We start from the raw sequence: 23,553 nt of genomic DNA, 5'->3' as shown, positions 1-23,553 counted from the left end.
TAAGTCTGTTGTTAAGCTTGCTATAAAACTATGTTTCACCCACTATTTTCTTCGAAAAATGTCTGTACCAAGTCAGAATATGGTAGTTTTTCATTTGTTCCGTTTGATTGATATCGTTCGCATTTGTTAATTTTTATGGACTTTCCCATTTTTAAAAAAGAGAGGCGAAAGATACCAGAGTGACATTCAAACTCATAAGTCGAAAATAAACTGACAACTTCATGGCTAAAATAGAAAAAGACAAACAGACAAACAAAAGCACACAAAACACAACATAGAAAACTACAGACTGAGTAACACGAACCCCACAAAAAAACTGGGGGTGATCTCAGGTTCTCCGGAAGGGTAAGCAGATCCTGCTCCACAAGTAGCACCCATCGTGTTCACACCCGGTAATAAGTCTTATTCGAAGATCACATTCGGGAAAAGGGGACCGGATTATAGCTACGACATTAGGAACATATCCGCTATCATATGTGGAACGGATATTCCATAACGGTAAACCAACTCGTGACGGGTCCGTAAAACTTACAAAGGGATGATTTCAACTTCACCACTTGGAACTCTTGGTTTAATAGCTTCCTTGTGAGCAGCAATCCTCTATTACGGAAATCATGATAGGAAATACAACCCCTGGAATATCGTATCAACTATGATATATATACTCCGTATGCAGGCGCTGCTGGAATGTTGCTACATAGAAATGTAAAGTTCACAATTGGGAAGCTGAAATCATCTCTTTTGTCGTAAAGTTTTGTTCCAACCAAACCTCCTTGTCAATTTCTAGATGTAACTCAAGATATGAGGCAAACTTAATTGTATCTGTTGTGTCCTTTATTTCAAGTTCGATGGGATTATTGAATTTGACTTACAGTTCGGTAATTTTGTTATACTTTTTTTACACTAGAGTCCAGTACTATCGAATAAAATTCAGACCAATTCATAATGATCGAGTAAAAATCAGTACATTATAGTACAAATACTGCCCATTTCAGACTTTTAATGGTTTGTAGTGACATATCACATACATATTAGAGATGCGAGCACTCTCTGTAATGCGGGTTATCAAATGACAGGATATCATCAAAATATATGAAAGTGAAATTAAACTCTACTAGATACTTTTTTCTTTTGTTTTTGAGAAGGTTCTGTATGTATTCTGCTTCATTTATGTACATAAACAGGTCAACCAAGAAAGGAGGCACCATTAGTACAAGCTGTGTTGAACTTTAAGGAAACGAAATAGCAAATATTAGATAAAAAAGAAAGCATTATCATCAACCCAATGAAATTAATGTTACATAACCGAATCAAGAGATGGATTTCAAATTTTCTTTTAATCAGTAAATTTTCAATTAACACTATATTAAACACAAGACCGCCAAGACATTTATCCGAAAACTCTTTCTAATAGAATAATTCAGAAAACACTCAAATGTTCAATACTGCCTGAATGATACGTACAGCTACAATGTAACAATTTTTTTTGTAGTCAAATAAGAACTGATACATTAATTTTACATTTTTCTTCGGCTTTAAAAATTTTCAGTGATCAACGACGGCTGATATCAAATAAAGGATTAAAAGCCATTGTATTTATTAGAATGAATGTTTCCATAAACATAACAGTAACAGGAGTGTAACTTCATAGTTCAATAAATAAAGATAAATAGTGTATAAGTTTCGACGATTTTAATTGAATATTGGAACGGTCGGTTTTTTTCTGATCTTTTGCGTTCTTGCTTCTCTATTGCTGTACTGAAATATAAAACTGATGTTTTCAAAATGATAGTTCAAAATGTAAAGCAAAGTAAGCATAATAAATCATGGATTTCTAACAGACAAAATAGGATTAAGTATCAAATCCCAGGTAAAAACTGCAAGATCATTTTTGAAAGGTTTACTGTCAAAACATAATGATCTTAAAATCTGAAATGATGCAAACCCTTGTATTTAGTAAGATACCAACGATTACGCCAATTTATGATGTCTGTCTGTTGAAAAATATGTGTTAATCTTAGGATTTTTAAAGATAATGTTGCATGCCTGTTTTATCAACCAACTTGGACCTTACCAATGATTGTCTTTTGTGCTATCTAAAGTATCTATTTGGACAATGTTTTGTTTATGGTAGATCTATGAAAGTATATATTAGATTTAATGACAATTTTTCAGGCTTTGGTTATTAAAAAATTGTATAAGGGACTGTTTATTCATGTTATGATTAAGACTCTTTATTCACCACTATATATAGTTTGGGTATTTTTCTCATTATGTTACTGTCTCATATTTGTATACTCAACATTTTATTATTTCATATTATGTATACATTTGTTTCATACCTAAATACACAGAATTTCTATTAGCACTTCCACATATCCTACTTAGTTCTCCCGGACATCTCATGTTGCAATCGGATTCCGGTTTCTGTTTATATCTTGTCTTTTCCAGCCGATTTCCACAAAAGCACTGAACTCTATACTATTTAAAATATTTATATATTATAACGTTATGAAAATAATGTATAAATCCAACTATCAATCGTCTAATCTATCTTTTTGTTTTTTGTATTTCCTAATTTTTTAACTTAAAGACATGTAAGGATTAGGACGTGAACTTAACTGTCGGTAAACTTTAAGGTTCGCGATTCAAGAACCTGGATGGACCAACTACATATTGGATATACAAACTTACTAACGATAACTCAACATGTGTGTATGCAGGTGTGTTTGTACAATAAATGAAATAAAAACACAGACACTGTTAAAGTAAGATAAAAAATATGAATAATTTATCAGATGGGTTGGTGGATGAATTGTTGTTTAACGTCCAGTGGCATATGCAACATTCATAGGAGGACAAAATAAAGTAGCATTGATATCCTAACTAATCAAAGTCCCTTATTTGTACTAGACTAACACGCTCAGGTGAATTTACGTGCTAGTTCACAATGTAACATTTCACAGGAAGAAACTTAACCGGACACAGTATTCTGACTCAGAGCCGACCTGTCTTTACTCGTAATATTAATACCACATAATAGGAGAAGAATCAAATACAAACTTTCGAGTCATTAAATTGACTCTGGATCAAACCAACGACCATGCAAGGCAAGCAAGCTACACCGACAATACCGAACTGGAATACTGAGAATAACTATATATGTATATGTGTATTGCTACATGTGCTTAGTAAATATCAAAACTTACTTGTAGGCCGACGTATTTGTAACCTTTGCAGTTTTCCCGACACTTTGCCAAGGTAATCCCTTCGCCTAAGTTTTTATAGTTATATGGTAACTGACGACTGCTATCATCAAGAAAACATCCGATATAACCTGAAACAAAATAAGAATAATGAGTTTATTTTTGTTTAAATTATTTAGTTGTGCCCCTTCTAAGTTCGGAATATCTTCGTGTTTCAAAATAACATTGTATGAGTTGATAAGAAACACAATCATTGTGATACTAGTAATGATAATTATGAATGTGAAATGAGAAACATTATGTTCACCAAAATAATAAACACATAAAAAACCAACACAAATACAAAAATCAAACAGAAAACCAAGCAAACACTCCATACAAATTACAAATAAGATAAGAAAACAAAACAAAGAATAAAAAAAAACCAAAAAGTAACAGTAGTGTCAATATTAATGATAAAAATAATGATAATTATAATTATACAAAAATCTATATATTAATAGAAGCTAACCATTTTTATCCCCTTGATCAGACTCAATAGAATTAACTTTTTTGGAAATAGCAGTCAAGACATTCAAAATGCTATTCGTCTTCAATTTTCTGTCAGTCAGTTGCCACTGCATCCAGTTTCTGAAATACGCATCATTTAAACTGGAAACAATAACTATTTGTAAAGTCGAAATTAAAACGACTAGAGACTTCATTTTGCTTTAGATAGTAATGGTTGCAAAGCTTCCAATATGAATGGATGGTTTATTAGAAAATTATAAATCAAGCACAAATAGCGTGTTAACTTATCGATATCATATTAGATTTCAGCATTTAAAGTATTTACACGAAAAGCAATGTCGAAATGCAAATCTGTTGCAGTAAAATTGGCACATTATTACACTTAATTTCCTGTTTGAAAAAAAAAGGAATCATTTATCAACCAGTATTTCATGTAAAGTACATTTTGTAGTTTAAGAATCAACAAAATGTCAGTCTCCATAATAATAAAGATGAATGGTTAAATATTGAATATTTGTCAAGAATAGCTTGTTGTAAGTTATATAAGCATTCATTTATATAGATATCTATCATAATTTGTCCAATTCAACTGCACTAGCAAGGTCCCTTTTAAAAAACAATGAACTAACTATATTTTTGAGAGAGGAAAACACATCCTTAGACATAACAGTACATCTTTCAAAAACTTATACATCAATAATCGAAACTATGTCTTTACATCGTGGTGTCTATGTTTTCTGTGATAAACCTGCACTCACTACAATGCGGATTTTCAAGTGACAGGACATCATCAATATAAATACGAAAAAAAGAACTCTGCGAGATACTTTTTCTTTTTGTATTTAAAAAGGTTATGTATGTATTCTGCTTCATATGAGTACAAACAACAGGTCAACCAAAAAAAGGAGGCACCATTCCTACCAGCTTTGTTGAAATAAAGCAAGAATTGGATAAAAAAGAAAACATGAGCATCAATCCAATGACATTAAACCGAAGCAAGAGATGTAATAAAAATTGTCTTGTAATCACTAAAGATTGTCAAATAACATTATATTAAACACAAGACCGCCAACACATTCATCCGGATACATTTTCTAATATAGTAATTCAGAATAATACATTTTAAACAAGCACATTCTTTGCTCTATATTCTCTTACTGCATTTGAAAAGCTGTCAATCCCGCACTTAGTCCAACGAAGGGCAGGGTTGGCAAAGTAATACCAGGGCGTGAATAAGCCGGTGGAAAAACCTTGGTTTTTCCCGGTATGGGCAATACTCTCCGAAAGGGTTATCCTGGGCAATACTGGGCAATACTGGGTATTATAATTTTCTGATAAACAAAATAGTTGAATAGTCGATTTTCCTTACAATAGTTAATTGTTTATTCTAAATGTTAGGTATATGTAATATAACCAAATTGACTATGATTTAAAGTTTAACCCATTTAGACAGAATTAACGGCAAGTTAGTAAATGTGTAGGAGGACTATCTATAACTATTAGGGAGAAAACGTTTTGTATGTCTTAGAGTTGCTGAACCAATATTTTCTAAAATGTATAGACATTCTAAAACAAATGAACTTTAAATAAATATTAGATTTTACATATTTCTTTATTTATAATTGCATTTGAAATCAATCACTGACTACTCTTAAAGATTATGGTTACCATTTTATATTACCAAATATTACCCGGTAAAATCCAGTTAAACCCGGGTTTTCCAAATATTTCCCACTGAACAGTACAAAACACATACAACCCAAGTCTAAACAAATCATGGATAAAGGTATAGCCATACGGCCGATAAGAAACACAGGTAACCATAACAAATAACTACACAATATAACTAATTTCAAAGTGGTGATTTATCAACAGACGAACTGAGTAAATGCTGCATACGAACTTAAAGGAACACAAATATTCCATCAGTTTTTATAACTAGATATGACCCACTAATATGTAAAATAAAACAAAAATAAAGTTTTATTAAACATTGTCGAGTATTACAAAAGAGGGACAAAATATACCAAAGGGACATTCAAAATCATCAGACGAAAATAAATGACAACGCCATGTTTAAAAAAGAAAACGACCAACAGAAAACAACAGTACACAAAACACAACATATAAAACTAAGGACTGAGCAACACGAACCCCACCAAAAACTGGGGGTGATCTCAGGTGCTCCGGAAGGGTAAGCAGAATCTGCTCTACGTGTGGCACCCGTGGTGTTGCTCATGTTAGAACAAGGGTGATAAGTCTAATTCGGCAGGTCAAATTCGGGGGAGAGGGGACGGGATTGTAGTACGACAATTGAACCATATCCGTTGAAATCTGTGAAACGGATATTCCATAACGGTCAACCAACTCGTGATGGCGTCTGCAACATTGACGAAGGATGATTTCAACTTCACCATTTTGAACTATTGGTTCAAAAGCTTCCCTGTGAGTAGCAACCCTCTATCAAGGAAATCATGATAGGAAATACAAGCCCTGTAATATCTTATTAACTGGGAGATATATACTCCGTTTGCAAGCGCTGCTTGAATTTTGATACATAATAATGGAAATTTCACAATAAGGAAACTATTTTGTCTTAAAGTTTTGTTTTCAACCGATTCTCATTGTCCATTTCTAGATGTCAAGATATGAGGCAAACTTAACTTATCTGTTGTATCCTTTATCTTAAGTTCGATGGGATAGATGCGTTCAACATAGTCACCAAATTTTGAAAATCCAAATTGAAGTGTATTATATAAATGTGACTGTTTGATCATTGATAAAAGCAGATCTTTCGAATGATAAAGAATTTAGATATAAATATATAAATATATAAATAAATTGTGTATTTAATTGTATTGACGTAATGCATCTAAGGATGACCATTTCAAGCTTTCATTGCGGAAGCAGTTAACTAGTGTCAAATTCAATCAATATGGAATACGTGGTACAATGTACCATTGGTCTTTTAGAATAACAAAATGATATACCAAGTGTAAATTGCGTGTTAATTTATCGATATCATATTAGATAACTGCATCAACATTTTTTGCATATATGACATAACACTTGTACAATTCGTATATTACACGAACGTCCGTGTTTAAAATTAAAAAAAAAAAACAATTATCTGTTAACATTTCTGGTAAACAAGGTACATCATTCAGTCTAGATATCAACAAAATATCCTTTTCTATAAGAAAGCATATATTTAGATATTATAAATGTATTGCAAAGGGAGCCAATTTATCTACATATCAGTATGATTCAATGACAAGTTAATATTGAAATTGAAAGACCTCCTCACAAAAAGGGCTTTTTAAATATTACATCCCTTTTTGTTCGAAGGTCTTTCGATATCAATATTAACGTATTATTCAACTTTTACTATTACATATTTGTTCATTCTGACTTGTCTCAAGAAACAGCGGGTAACTGTCATTTCGAAATATTCATTAGTTGGTACATTTATGTTGTGATATAATGAATGATACAAACTGATGAAAATGTTATGGTAAAATAGAATTAATTATAACATTTCATTTTGGAAGCTTGAATACTAATCAATAAAACTATATCTACAACTAGTGGTTTCTATGTTTTCTGTGATTTCTGACATGGGACAGGAACATTAACACAGGTTTGATTAAAATAGCATTTAGTGCCAAATTGCTTCTTAATTATTGGTATACCAATTGAAAATATTGATGGTTTGCATATCTAAGATTTTCAATGACGGACATCCCTCTACATGGTAATTTTTTGGTAACGATGCACGAGAAACATTAACTTTGTGATAAAGGGATTAATACCCGAAGATGACTTTTTAGATTTAATGCATTTATAAATTGTATTGGTATTAAACATATAGATTTAGTATCCATTTTTTTGCTTTTAGGGATAGTTATATTTATTTAATTTCAGAAATGTTCGTACAGAACGGTCAATACTAGTAGTAACAAGGCTGGTGTTATAAAACAGATAAATACCGAGAATTATTGACAAACACTGGTCAATACTGGTCGATATAAATTTTGAGTGGACCATTTTATAATACCCCGTTCCCTAGCTAATTAAAGACTGTTAATTGCTGTCATTCATTCAAACATGAAAATGTTCAAGTCAATACTAGCCATTTTAAATGCTCTCTTTACTTATATTATTAGACATTCTTCATGGACAGTGATGTAATAATATCAAATGTAATTCGAAATTATTAAAGTGCTTGATTCTGACTACAACAACGCAATATTTGCATTATGTACTGGTTTTGTTATTGTTTTCTACAAAACTATATATATAAATTCCCAATTGGATCTTTAGATTTCATTTTTAAAAGAAATGTTTGTAGTTTTGTGGTATGCATTATACATGTTATAACGTAGAAAGTAAAGAATTGAAACTTTCCTACATACAGTAGTTTTTATTTGTCTCGTATACGTAGTTTCATAGAGAGGAAACACCTTTTCGTTCTAATTGGTCTATGCAATTTACTTTTGTTACTTTTTATTCGTATTTAAACATTAATTTGTGGCTGATATATTAAATTGTTTTAGCATTTATAGCTATACACATGTCACCGTGTGAAATGTAAGGCTAATGCTTTTAAAACTTTTATTTTACAATTTATTATATCTACCATTACCAATCAGTCGGACAAAAGTCAATCGGATCATAACAATGTGTTTGTGGTAGTTTTGCAAATGAGACAAATATCCAATAAAACCAAATATTCATAAGTATAAAATATCCCCTGAAGTGCATGTAACAAGTATGTAATTGTGGGATCCCATGGCATTTTGTGAATTTTTTTAAGCGATTAGAGCTTGTGGAACATAACACAAATATCTAAAACTTTAATAATTTCTCAGATATCGCAAGTTAAATATCCGAACAAAATTTGTGCAAACTTAAAGAATACACGTACATGTACATATCGTTAAAAAGTTAAGCAATTTTGACTTAAAAGTATTATTTTTCGAAATCCTGTTCTACGTATTTTGTTTTAAAATGACATTTGTTGCTACTGAAATTTCCGTTTTATTGATTTAAAATATGAAGGGGTCATCGTATTTGCTTTTATAAAACAGAATAGTTCAATCCTCTGCACAACTTGAAAATGCGCTGAAAATCAAAATAGTTTTAACGTCAGATTATTTGATATTTTTGGCGATTGTTACGTGCTTCATATACATGTGTATTTTTTTTCTACAGAATATTCAATTTGATTTATTTCCAAAAGAAGTTATGTAATTTTTTTTCGATATTCATATGCAAATCCACGCACTTTAGTTGCTTGTAAATTTTCATATATATCTGTGCAATCGCCCATTAACCGACAAGTTACCGTTAGATAACAAAAAAAGGCAAAATAAAAGTAACTTTTATAAAAAAAATTGAACAAAATGCTCTTTGTGGGATGTTTTTCAAGCTGATTTTTCATATTCATTAGTCTTCAGATAACACTACGTTTAAACTCACGAAAATATCTGGAAAATTTATTACACAAATGTTGTTGCATATAACGTCGACTGTATATATACATTTCACTTTTAGTCATGACATCCCCTTTTATTGTAAATTTTACAGGTTTTCATGAAATACCGCTAAGCGTGTTTATTTTGTTTTACCCCGCCACATTCTATATGTGCCTGTCTAAAGTCAGGATCCTGTAATTCAGTGGTTGTCATTTGTTATTTAGTACATACATGAGGCCGTTAGTTTTCTCGTTTGAATTGTTTTACAATTGTCATTTCGGGGCCTTTGTTAGCTGACCATGCGGTATGGGTTTAATGCTGACAGGTACGGGTGTTGCTCATTGTTGAAAGCCGTTATGTGACCAATAGTTGTTAACGTCTGTGTCATTTGGTATCTTGTAGAGAGTTGTCTCATTGGCAATCATACCATCTCCTTATTTTTATATTGGCATATATCTGTTGGGGACACTCAACGAAAATTTATGGTTAGGTTAGGTAAGTTTCGACATCATTAAATGTTTGAAATTTTTTTTATTATTCACGAAAATCCCAAAATGGATATACATGTATCTGTATTAAATACTCATCAAATATTCAAGGATGATAATTGTGTACGCCAGACGTGCGTTACGTCCACAAAAGACTCATCAGTGACCCTAAAATCAGAAAATCAGAAAGCTAAGAGTTATATTATTATTTACTTTTATCTTCACCTAAGCAAGTTTATAACTTGGGGCGATCGTGTCATCACATATATTAGATTAACACGATATATTCATTGATGATTAATGAGATACCCGAAACCACCAACAACCCAACGATATTAAATGATAAAAAAAACATATGTTAAATGTATATTGGGGTATGTTATCAATAGCAACATAAAGAGCAAACGCTATAGGGATTTTTTTTATTGTACCTAGATCACTATATATATTAGTTTTCCTCTTTTCAGGTTATATATAATAAATTTGATGAATCACATTAGGAGTACGCATTTTTCCATCGGGTTTAAAAATGTAAAACTTAATTGTGAAAATACATTTTAATTAAATAGTTCTTTGAACAACAGTTAATATATCATTATTGAATAAAAAGTAAAATAACAAAAAATATCGATCTCCAAGGAAAACTCAAAACGGAAAGTCACTTATCAAATGGCAAAATTAAAAACTCAAACACATCTAACGAATCGAAAACAACTGTCATATTCCTGCCTTGGTACATGCAGGTCCTTATGTAGAAAATGGTGGATTAAACCTGGTTTTATAGCTAGCTAAACCTCTCACTTGTATGCCAGTCACAAAACAATTCATTATATTGACAACAATGTGTGAACAAAACAAACAGACATAATAGGTAAAAATGTCAAAAATAGGGGTACAGCAGTCAACATTGTATTATAATCTTAATCACTATAAAAGCAAACAAAGATGTTAACAAAGAAAAACAAAATGGCATAGACAAAGCACATAAGCACTTGTGATAGACAAGAATACAAAAATTTACCATAGCACAATTTCAGAATGACGGGATGTATGAGTACCGGGCCACGCCAAATTGATATAATCAACAATGGACTAAACAGTAAAGGTAATAATTTACAAAGAGAATACTACAACACGTAATTTAGATGATAAACAACGTCCGTACCTAGAATCTGTACTTTAAGACCACCATGTATTTTTTTGTGAATTGATACGGAATATTTTGGTATCTTTCGATGAACTTTTGTTTAGAAAAAAAAATGTTCTTTGACATAACCCTGGTTCATCAATTTTCTGCTCAGAAACTGGTGACGTTTTATAAAGTCTGAGTAGCAGCTGCAAGCTCTTGAATACCGAACGTGTTTGGAAATGTATATCCCATATGGAGGTGAAGTTGGTATATTGCTACTAAGGTAGGGGAAATTTATAATTTCAAAATTAAAATCGTCTCGTTTATCATACATTCTGGTACTGAGATGACCGCTTATGTCAATTTCGAGGTATAAGTCTAAACATTAGGCGGAGGAAGCCGTGTTTGTTGTTTCTCTAATTTTTAGTTCTGGAGGATATATTAATGGAACCTAATCAGAAAAGTTCGGCTGGTTAATTGAAAGAACATCATCAATATATCTGAATGTGATATTAAATGATCTGGCTTCTTTGATCTTCTTGTTTTTGACAAGTGTCTGGAGGAAATCGACTCATATGAAAAAAAGAGGTTGGCAAGGTGAGGCGCACAGTTCGTTCCCATAAAAATGCCGACAATTTGTTGAAAAAGTCTACCTCCAAATTCAACAAATATGTTGTCAATAAGAGTCTCCAGCATACTGATCACTTGTTCCTCTGTGTAGAATGTTTAACCTTTTTGTTCACTATTAACAACATATGCCGTATGGTATCCCAAAGTAATAAATTTATAGCGTATGATACCATTTTTATATTGAAAAGCATTGTGGATTATTTCGTTTAAACGATTTTTCAATTTCACAATGGTGGTATACAGGGTTGAAAAATCAAAAGGTTTGATAGAACTAATTTCAGAGAAAGATAGAGATTTAAAATAATCCAGAAGTTCTTAAGAGTTTTTCAGAATCCACATATGGTTAATACCACTACCTGAGTAAACAGTTTCACAGTATTTCTGAAGACCCTCTTTTACTGCGGACTGATTTTGTAGTCAATCTAATGGACAATTCCGTCGTAAAACATGCAGATGAACCGGCAATATACCGTTGTTTGTGAAGCTTAGGTATCCAATACAAACAAGGTAAAACTTTAGATGTGCTGTTCAATGTAATGTTCATTGAAGCCATGAAGGACTTATGATTCGCCAAAATCTCATCCTTGTCAAACGATACGTTTTTTTATGTGGGATTACCTGAGTGCTCAGTTATTCCTTATTCATTTACAAGACACCCGTAGTAGTACGATTTACATACAAAGACAATAACATTTGAAGTTTTTTCCGCAGGAGCAATAACATATTTAATGTGAAGAGATGATAGACATTTCATAGCTTCCTGTCTATGAAAACGGACTTTGGTGGATCATTTACACAGTTTTTCAACTTATGAATTCGACGTTTTGTCAGACCCTGATTGTTTTGACCCGTTCTGACAAAGTGTCCAGTTCGATTCTTCTCGTCTAGCCAATGTTCTGGCGCAGTCCTCAATGGAACCCATAATTACTCTGAAGTTATGGTTCCAATTGATGTGTTGGGGTTCTTTAAACTTTGGACCATAAGTAAGATTCCACTCCTCTTGATTTATTTTTGATATACTTGAATAAACAAACTGCATTTGGTAATTATAATTTCTACTCAAATTGCTGCAGTATTACACTAAAGGGACGGGGTTGGATTTAAAAACAAAGTGTAAAAAATGAAGTCGCATTGCTTTCAATAGGATCTGATGCACCATGTTTGAAAGCACACATCATTCCCATGTGATTTATCTAATTCTGCATGACATGCAGTCGGTAATTTATTTCTGATTTGAATATGATTTTTTATGTCTTTGATGATCAAAGACAAAATATGTGAATAATCATAACTTATGTGTTGTCATTGTTACGGGAGATATTTAATGATATAAACAGGCGAAAAGTATCTTTTATATGTAGGACACTGAACCGCGATGGTACTCTAATCCGCGATGGTCACAATGAGGTGAGATGGTCCTGGCTGTAGTGCGTTGCTTAATACACTGAAGTGCGTTAGTGACATTGTGACGCTAACGTGTTGATAGCTACGCTGAAGTTAGTTGCTTATTACGATGAAGTGCGGTGGTGCCTACATTCTAAAATGCAATGGTCTAAAGTCAAAACTGCATTTATTGTGGTGGAGTAGTGATTAGTTCGCTGACTTCTGGTCAGGTTAAACCAACTATACACAAGTTTAAATTTCCTAATTCTGCGCCCAATTACAGACCACGTTCATTGTTCAGCCGATTTGCCCCGCATTATTTTCTACCTAATTTGGTTTTACATATTTTCGCAACCTCCAATTGCACTGTTTAAAACTTCAGGACTTGAATAGTTCATAGTTTTCTTTTTATTTCTTTGTTTGCATGAAATCTTCATTTACAAAATTGCATCCTCCTGCCTGCGAATCCATGTTGTAATTCCACTTGCACTGTTTAAAACTTCAGGACTTGAACAGTTTATTGTTTTCTTTCTATTTCTTTGTTTGCATGAAATCTTCAATTACGAAATTGCATCCTCCTGCCTGCGAATCCATGTTGTAATTCCAGTAACGTTGTACTTGAAAACGTCACAATATTCATTCGTCATGGCAAACTATAATAACGCGCCAACATGTTAGTAACGTAAACGCCAACGTTTGTAATTTGAGGAACAACTAACATTAAAGCAGTTTTGATTTTTTACCAAACAACATTATCGTTTGTATTACCGATTCCTAAATGGTATTCATCAAGCATTCTAATATCACCACTGCAAATATCTTGCAGCATAGACCATCGCACTTCAGCGAACGGACAATGGAACTTCGGTGAGAAAAATCGAACTTCAGCGTGAGCATCGCACTTCAACTTCCCCATCGCATATCTGAGTCCTACATATATAACATCAGTAGATGTAATTCAACGTTATACATGTATGCATAACACAGTTGAGAAATGAAGAAAGCGGAATATTAAGGTTGAACAGCGAATGCATGTACAACGTAAGTTCAAAGGAGAAACGACAGCCTAGGTGATGTGTCAAAAATGTTCTGGTCGCATGGTACAGTTTCAGCTTCCATTCGGCTGATTCAAATATGATAAAAAATCGGTTTGTTCATGTTTTATATAAAGTGTAATCCTTTGTTTTCAAGGAACATATAGAATGTTTTACGCGGAAATATTTGAGGTTCGATAATCACTTAAACTGATTTTGTTATTTTGTTTTTGTGAATTTGATCAATAAAGAATCTGGCCCGTAATGGCGGGAGTATTTTTGGATTTCTTTAAAATTACAAGGCACAATTGTTTGTTAATATTTCGAAAGTTTGCAAATGAAAAGCATTGAAAATGATATTAGTTAAGGAATACTGTTTTCTCAATCTAAAACAGAAAAAAAGTCTCCTTAATTTCCATTCGTTGCTTCAAAATAAGTCTCTAAACGATCATTATCTAATAATTACATTGCATAAAATTGAGAATGGAAATGGGGAATGTGTCAAAGAGACAACAACCCGACCACAGAAGAGACAACAGCAGAAGGCCACCAACAGGTCTTCAATGCAGCGAGAAATTCCCGCACCCGGAGGCGTCCTTCAGCTGGCCCCTAAACAAATATATATACTAGTTCAGTGATAATGAACGCCATACTAAACTCCAAATTGTACACAAGAAACTAAAATTAAAAATAATACAAGACTAACAAAGGCTAGAGGCTCCTGACTTGGGACAGGCGCAAAAATGCGGCGGGGTTAAACATGTTTATGAGATCTCAACCCTCCCCCTATACCTCTAGCCAATGTAGAAAAGTAAACGCATAACAATACGCACATTAAAATTCAGTTCAAGAGAAGTCCGAGTCTGATGTCAGAAGATGTAACCAAAGAAAATAAACAAAATGACAATAATACATAAATAACAACAGACTACTAGCAGTTAACTGACATGCCAGCTCCAGACTTCAATTAAACTGATTGAAAGATTATGTCTTCATCATATGAATATCAGGCACAATCCTTCCCGTTAGGGGTTTAGTATCATACCATCATAACATATATGAGAAGAACATAACCCGTGTCATGCCAACAACTGGTTTTTAAATAAATGTGTTTAGTGCAGATGCAAAGACCCTATAAGTGAATCAATATCAACGCCAAAATATGCAATCTTTAATGACCTGACAACAGTATCGTAACTATATCCCTTCTTAATAAGTCTATTTAAAGGTTTTGTTAGTTTCAGAGGTGAATACTGACATTTTTGTGCTTTATAAAGAATATTTCCATAAAAAATTGGATGTGAAATACCTGAACGTATAAGAAGTCTGCATGTTGAGCTATATTTACGAATGATGTCCTTATACCGATGATAAAATTTAGTAAATGTTTTGACTAGTTTGTGATATCGAAAACCCTGGTGTAATAATTTTTCAGTAATACATACATTTCTCTCGTTAAAATCTAAAACATTGTTACATACACGAGCGAATCGTACAAGTTGAGATATATAAACACCGTAAGATGGTGACAAGGGAACGTCACCATCTAAAAATGGATAATTAACGATAGGAAATGAAAAATCATCTCTTTTATCATATATTTTAGTATTAAGCTTTCCGTTAATGATATAGATATCAAGATCGAGGAAAGGGCAGTGGTCATTGTTAGTATTAGCTTTATTTAAAGTAAGTTCAACAGGATAAATTTCTTTAGTATACATACTATATAACATAACATGTATGTTTCAATAGAAGCCGTAATTTTGATTGGTTGACAACAATCATTATTTTTCATAGTTTACGTACACATTTGTTTTTTTTTTAGGAAATTATGGTCAGAAAATTAACACAGAAAGCAACAACAATTGACTGCAGCTTTTAACATCATTTGGACAACGATAATGTTGGCGATATACCGGTCAACTGGTTTAGTTGATCGGTATCTGAATTGGCTTTTCATTGGTGTATTATGATTTTAATAACAACAGAACATGCAAAGTCTAAATTGATGACAGCGGATATTTATATATTTAGTTTCAAAAAAGTATCACAAAAATGCCGAACTCCTAAGTACCATTCAAAAAGGTGAAATCCATAAAAACAAACGTTATCAACCTTCGGAACGATTATGTTAGGACAGTTGGATAATGCCTATCCATTTTTATAATCCGAATTGATCATGCTATTTGTTTAAAAGATATGATATTACATCTTATTAAATGTAACTAAAATAGAATATTCTTTTTATGATAATTAATCTCATAACTAATTTAACTATTTAAATTTACCAATTGTAAGTGTTAAGATATTTACTGACTTAACTTCCATATCTAGCATAATATACGGTATGGCAAAAGTAACTTGTTAGTTTGAGAAAAGGAAAACAATATTTTGATGTTGTATATTTAGCAGATGATATATTGTCTGTATGTCATATATTTGAAAAACATTTTAGGAAAAGAATCTTTAATCTGGCTTACTTTTTATCGACATATAAAGACAAGTAAGATGAAAAAAAAACATACACTATATATTTCTTTAGATTGATCATTTACATGGAACTTTAAGTCAATGTATATAAAAAGTAAAATGTTCTATTGACTGATGTTTCGAATATGTATATATTAATTCCTTTCAAAAGATCATTACTGAAGTTTTCTATGTAGGTTTTTGCCCATGGTTTTTTCATGTAGTTTTTGTCTTTGGTTTTCTATGAAGTGTTTTGTCTAAAGTCCCAATGTAGTGTTTTGTCTTTAGTTTTCTATGTAGTGTTTTTAATGATTTATTTGTTCGCGTAGTCTTTAATCATTTTAAATGGCGTTTGACTTATGAGTTTGACTTATGAGTTTGTCTTATGAGTTTTGAATATTTCATGGTATCTTCCATCTTTTGCATAATGTCTGAAGATATTAAGCTCGTGCTAAATCAAACAATTACTCAGTACAAATATTTTTAACATACTTGATTAAGGAAAATTGAGAGGAATTTCAAATATATATATAAAAGGAGACGTGGGATATACGTCAATGAGACTTACCCCCCCCCCTCCCCCCCAAAAAAAAAAAAATCCCTTAACTACAACAACGTTATCAAAAGGCATCTACATTTATAGATCAACAAAATGTCAGAAAATATATTACAAGTCTATAATATCTAGACTATGTCGATACGAATTCTGAACAGTTATTTGTCGAGAAATGTTCAAGAAATTCAGGAATATTAATAATATGTCAAAACTGAATTCATACAAATCAATGATGTCAAGAATATGTCGTGAAATTTTCATTTAAAAGAAGGTAGAATTAAGAACGTCGAGTTATTTTTTTGTGTCAAATTAAGACACTAATTAGTAAATGTTGACTCTAAGCATGTTGTAGTGTTGGTTGCATAGCTGTTAAATAATGACAAAATAACGTATCAAACATTAATTGCGTGTTTATTTATTGATTTTATATCAGATTTCTACATCAAAAATTGTTTCATATATACCAGATGTGCAATTTATATTATCTTCCTTGTTTCAAATATAAACAAAATACAAATCTATATTTATGTTTTTTATGTAAAGTTATTATTTTCAGTCTAGGAATCAAAGCATCATTTTCAGTAATCAAAAAAATAATGGGATAAATATCAATACATGACAGGAATAGTTTGTTGTGCGCTAAATATACATGAAACTGTATCTAATAAGTGTTATGAGTAGCGAAATTTAACTTCACAGTCCGTAAGGTCCCATTGACAAACAATAAACGAAGCAAACGACGTAAACAAACTCACATTCTCATTGATAAACTGTATTTACCTATTGTTGTTTATATGTTTCCTGTTATAAAACCTACTCACAAGATAAGCATACAACTAAAAATCGTATAAATGTCATTGAGTAAAACAACCGCTGTTGAAATTTAAATTTCCGACGAGGAACATGTGCATTAATACGGCACAGATTAAATTAGTTTGAAGGCATCTTTTTATTCTCATTTTTATGTTAAATCATTGTTATAACATTTGAAATATTCAATTGAAATCTGTTATGATATGGCATATCAAGGATTTTCAAATCCGTAAAACCTTTTTGCATGATGATTTTCTTGCTACGGCCGCATGGTAACATTGATATGTTCAACAAAAGTGTTGATGCCTGAGAAAGGCTTTAGGAATTTAATGCAGTTATATACTAAATGCAGTGATAAAAGTATTGACATAGATTACCAAAATTCCACATCAATTTTTGTGAAATGGAGATAGGTAAATACTTTGATTGCAGACACTGTTGACAACTCCCTCCTCCCCAGGTCAGTTAAAGGAGGCCGGCGATGAAAATGTTAATACTAGGAAATACTAGCAAGGCAAATACTAGTTATTTCGGGTTGATTAAAACTCTTGGGTGGAAAATAAAGTACAGAAAATTCCATTTTCTGAATATAGCAAATTTCCTTTACATAATATATTGATACAAACGGTCTACCAAAATCACTGTTTTGACTTTTTTACTGTTATGTTAACATTAATATGGGGCTATTGTATTGTGTTGTTTAAATAATTTTGCCTATATACATTTGTCTTTGAGTAAGTTTTCCAATCATATCTACCTGTATTTATAATTATCATTAACAATCACATATCAAGAAAAAAAAAGTTGATTTCAAATGTTGATATAAGTAAAATAGTCATTTGTTTTTATCTGAAGTATGCTATATAAGAACAGCCAAGTACTGAGTTAGTCATAGTTGATAAAACATATCATTATCATCTATTTTAATAAATTGATTCAAACTGAAGAATAGAAATAATAATTTTCCTCTATATTTTTAATGTATCACTTCAATAGGATATATTTCTCAGATGCTAAAAAGAAATGACAGACATGTCCATTCAACCGTAAACCATCCAGTGGTGTTGAACACTCTGCGCACCCTCATACTATATTGACATGTATGTCATTTCTGTTCATTCGTCATAAGAATTGTTCACATATAATATCTTGGAAAAATAATTAAAGCTTTCATATTCAACATTTTCACAAAATATGAGGTTAAATTTGAGCAGACATTTATTCGTGGAAATGACAAAATACCCATGAGTCATAATGTACTTTATTTTTTAACTGATACGATTGAAACTGGTAGTCTTGTGTCATGCATGTGATTTGTTTTATTATGACATTGATCAGTGGTTCAAAACCAGCGTAAACATATATATGTATAATGTAAGTAGATATGGGTATAGATGTCAGTTAGAAAGCAACCCACCTATACATACTATACAAAAAGCAACTCTATTTAATATACTGAGTGGTCAACATAATTGAGGACTTCAGCAATGACAACAGGCAAATGTCTGCAAAATTTTGTTTTTCTCGTTCTGGGGAATTTATACATTCATGACATCGGATGATACATTATTCAGAATGATTGTTACCTACATTTCATACATATAGTTCACAACGTCCATGTAGCATTCATTTTTAGATTTGAACCATCTTAATATTTCTTATTTCTCCACATGTTAATGTATAGTTAACATAGTTTAGAAATTATTGTGCACGTTCAGAAGTTGTGAAAAACATAAATAAAAGATTCTGCAATAAGGTTCAACAGAAAGTCAGTCACTCTTATACTTATGAAACATATTGCTATCACAACAATGATACATTGTGTAAAACAGGCAGACTGTACAGAGGTCACATATTTCAAAACTTCGAGAGTCATTAAAATCTAATAAAATTAAAGAACCTTTGTGAGCACGCTTACATACCCCACGTCCCCAAATAAGTGCAAAGGGTATAACTCCTAAAAAAAAGATGTAATCATAATTTCCTGTCAATATTCACATCTTCAAAGTATGTCCTTATTATCTATAAAGTTTCATGAAATTCTGTTGTGTGGTTTTTGTGTGGTTATCCATTCGTTTGATGTGTTTGAACTTTTGATTTTGCCATTTATGAGGAAGTTTCCTTTTTGAATTTTCCTCGGAGTTCAGTATTTTTGTGATTTTACTTTTTATAGAGGAATTGCGATGACAAGAACAGGACTGACAGATTGACGGACGGACGGACAGACGGACAGACAGACTGACAGACAGACAGACAGACAGACAGACAGACAGACAGACAGACAGACGGACGGGTCAAACACATAATACCCGACGCAAAAATTGCGTGGGGTATAATAACTTATGAAAGGCCATAATCTATATATAAATCATAGTTTATGACTGACTATATATACCTCATGTATATATCCAACAGACCACAAACAGCAACAAACTGATTTTTTGGCAGCCTTTAAACCTTTATTTTGTGTTTACAGAACAATAACGATTTGACAATGTGATTGATAATCAAAGCTGTGTAATTTTTGGCAGATTTTATGTTAGGAGATCCGATATGAATTATGTTAATAAATATATAAATATGATGCTAAGAAATAACAAAAAAAAAAATCAAACAGATTTAAAACCGTTAATATTGTTAAAAAATAATAAAGATTTTACAATTTGATTGTTCATCAATAATTTGCTAAATGTAAAGGACGTATTTAAAAGTCGGGAATAATCAGGAAAGTCAATCTATATTTAGAATATATATTATCATGACAAATGTAAAGTTCTATTGATACACAAGCTGTTACACATAATTATTGACATAATAATATGTTGTATTGTAAGATATACCTTCTAATACTTTTAAAGATATACTAACATGCAGCCATGGTATATTCTAGTTTGAATTGTTGTTTATTTCGTCGTGTTGGAATTTGTATAGCTTGCTATGTAGTCTAGGTTTTGCTCATCATTGAAGGTCGTATAGTGACTTATAGCTGCTAACATCTTTTTAAGTTGGTTTCCGGTGGATAATGAGATGTCTACTTGGCAATCACACCACACCTACCTATTTTCTATACATGTACATGAAATTATAAACTTAAAATGTGTTGGGAGATTAAAATGACCTGTACATTTATACATCAAAGAGAAAATAATTCAGTTATAAACGACTAATGATATTGATGAGTGAAACATTGTTAAATTGGGTAATAAATAGGTTATTTACACCATTACACCTATTAATAGTACCTTTTGTTTATTTTTGTCTCACAGAACTGTATACATTTTTTGTACATAACTTTCGTGTGTTGTCGTGTGTACCCCTGTATTGGGCAAGGTTATTTTTGCCCAGTTATTTTCAGGCCATAAAACTCATTCCCATCCTGCTAGGACATAACCATTAATGCGATAATCCTGAGCTGCTTTAATTACCTTCACTTTTCAATTGTGTTTTATTGTTACACCGCTGTAGACCAGCCTGTGAAATTGTTAAATGGTTTGAATTCAAATTAGAAAGAGATCTTGTTGTTTTCCAAAACATACATTTTTAAATTAATGTTATTTTCAATGGAATCAAACTATGTTTTCACTTCCTCCTGAAACAATGTTGCTTAAAGAAATTTATAATTTAAACAACTCATCTACCCAAAACCAAACAAAAAAATGAATTGGTTTGTGTCCTATCGCGTGATCTTTTTGTTTAATGGTGTGACCAATTATCATATACAGGCTATTAAATCAAGTGTACAGATCAAAACAGAGAGAATTTGATAACAGGGATCATTACAAGAAAGTAATTGTAAACTGTGTAGGTTTACAGTTTTCGACATGTGCCGTACAAACCTGATAAGGTCAGATTTTGAGAAGAAAGTCGACCGTCCGAATTAATCACCAGTATGACGATTTTTTTCATTAATTTGATATATATGACATACAGTGACAACTATGTCTTCTCTTGTTATGGGATACATACAAATATGTCATTAATCTCAAGATTAAGTGTATATTCTGTTGTTTTGTTCGAAAGGTCCTCGTACACATAAAATATAACAAAAATTATTACACTAGTAAACCTCTTTCAGTTGCTTATAATACGATTAAAAGTCTAAGTCTATGGCGGCAAAACTAACTTGTTGTAAATCAACCCCTTTTAAGTTCAAACAATAAATCCATTTGGATTTCATGTAAGAATATTCAAGAAAAAAGAGAATCACCATTCCGGAAATCGGTTAGCCCAATGTTCCGTGGTTATATGTTTAAAAACAAATTTTACCGATATAAGTTTACAGGAAAACTTTCTTGTTAAAAGAAATATTAAAAAGAAAACCAATTATTTACAATATATATATTTTTACAACATATATATATGAATATATATTTACAATATATATTCAACAGAAATGTCATCTCTATATATATATATAATTTAGACTTGTTTATATTTTTTCGTTTGGACTTGTATTATATTTGCCTTCGGGTTTATATGATCCGTTCATCCTATTTTGACTCCTCAAAATTCAAGAGTCTATCCCAAATTGAGGTAAATTGTATGGCTTTCCAAATACCGTTTCGATTCCTTACATCACTGAAGAGACATTAATTGTCGAAATCCGGATATGGTGTACAAAAACTTTTGCACCTTCTTTTTGCGGTATACCATCTTTTCCGCAAGTTTATTGTTTTCTGTTTAATATAAAAATTATAAATAAGATCCATTTATTACATCGGTGATCCGTTTATTTGGCAATCGCCAATGGCAGTCAGCAGGGTTTAAGAACATTTGTTGTTCGACCTGTTAGTCAAATGCGTTTTGTTAAAATATACTTTTTCACTTTTTTGGTCTTTTGGAAAATGTTGTTTGTGCTGTATTTAGACCCCTCTAACAAGAAATTTGTTTTGTATGCACACGTATAAAAATTGCGGTTTTTATCCAACGCAATCATAGGTTTGAACGTTGTTTTCAATTTAGACTTGTTTATATTTTTTCGTTTGGACTTGTATTATATTTGCCTTCGGGTTTATATGATCCGTTCATCCTATTTTGACTCCTCAAAATTCAAGAGTCTATCCCAAATTGAGGTAAATTGTATGGCTTTCCAAATACCGTTTCGATTCCTAACATCACTGAAGAGACATTAATTGTCGAAATCCGGATATGGTGTACAAACACTTTTTCACCTTCTTTTTGCGGTATACCATCTTTTCCGCAAGTTTATTGTTTTCTGTTTAATATAAAAATTATAAATAAGATCCATTTATTACATCGGTGATCCGTTTATTTGGCAATCGCCAATGGCAGTCAGCAGGGTTTAAGAACATTTGTTGTTCGACCTGTTAGTCAAATGCGTTTTGTTAAAATATACTTTTTCACTTTTTTGGTCTTTTGGAAAATGTTGTTTGTGCTGTATTTAGACCCATCTAACAAGAAATTTGTTTTGCATGCACACGTATAAAAATTGCGGTTTTTATCCAACGCAATCATAGGTTTGAACGTTGTTTTCAATTTAGACTTGTTTATATATATATATATATATATATATATATATATATATATAAACACATAATTACTCAAAATATCAGCACAACAATGTTGAAGCAAATCTGTGTTCTTCCCTCGCCGGAATTCTAACTCATGCTATTGGGATATAATGACAACACCGCCTGCACTGTGATCAGCGTTCTACACCACTCGGCCACCTAGACTGAACTAAAAATTTAACTTTCGGTGGCCTAGTGTTACCTTTCCTCGTCAGTGGAATCTAGAGTTGTAACAAAGTACATGATATATTAGGCATGAAGATGGAATTGATTGCAAATTAGCTAAGTACGTCTGAACTAGTGACAACTCTACGACAGATCCTTGCA

General features: G+C 31.8%; 1 long non-coding RNA gene across 1 annotated transcript; it reads right to left on the bottom strand.

Annotated features, from left to right (window-relative positions):
• Nucleotides 1-1,604: 1,604 nt before the first annotated feature.
• LOC127716026 (uncharacterized) lies at nt 1,605-3,937 on the bottom strand. Its single transcript, XR_007988707.1, has 4 exons — nt 3,718-3,937; nt 3,210-3,337; nt 2,343-2,481; nt 1,605-1,758 (listed from the first exon to the last, which is right to left on the bottom strand). It is a non-coding gene; the product is annotated as an uncharacterized LOC127716026 (long non-coding RNA).
• Nucleotides 3,938-23,553: the final 19,616 nt, after the last annotated feature.

Source organism: Mytilus californianus, unplaced genomic scaffold, assembly GCF_021869535.1.
Source record: "Mytilus californianus isolate M0D057914Y unplaced genomic scaffold, xbMytCali1.0.p SCAF_9, whole genome shotgun sequence".
Lineage (NCBI taxonomy): Eukaryota > Metazoa > Mollusca > Bivalvia > Mytilida > Mytilidae > Mytilus > Mytilus californianus.
The sequence above is the reverse complement of the archived record's forward strand: the minus strand, read 5'-3'. Positions and strand labels throughout refer to the sequence as shown.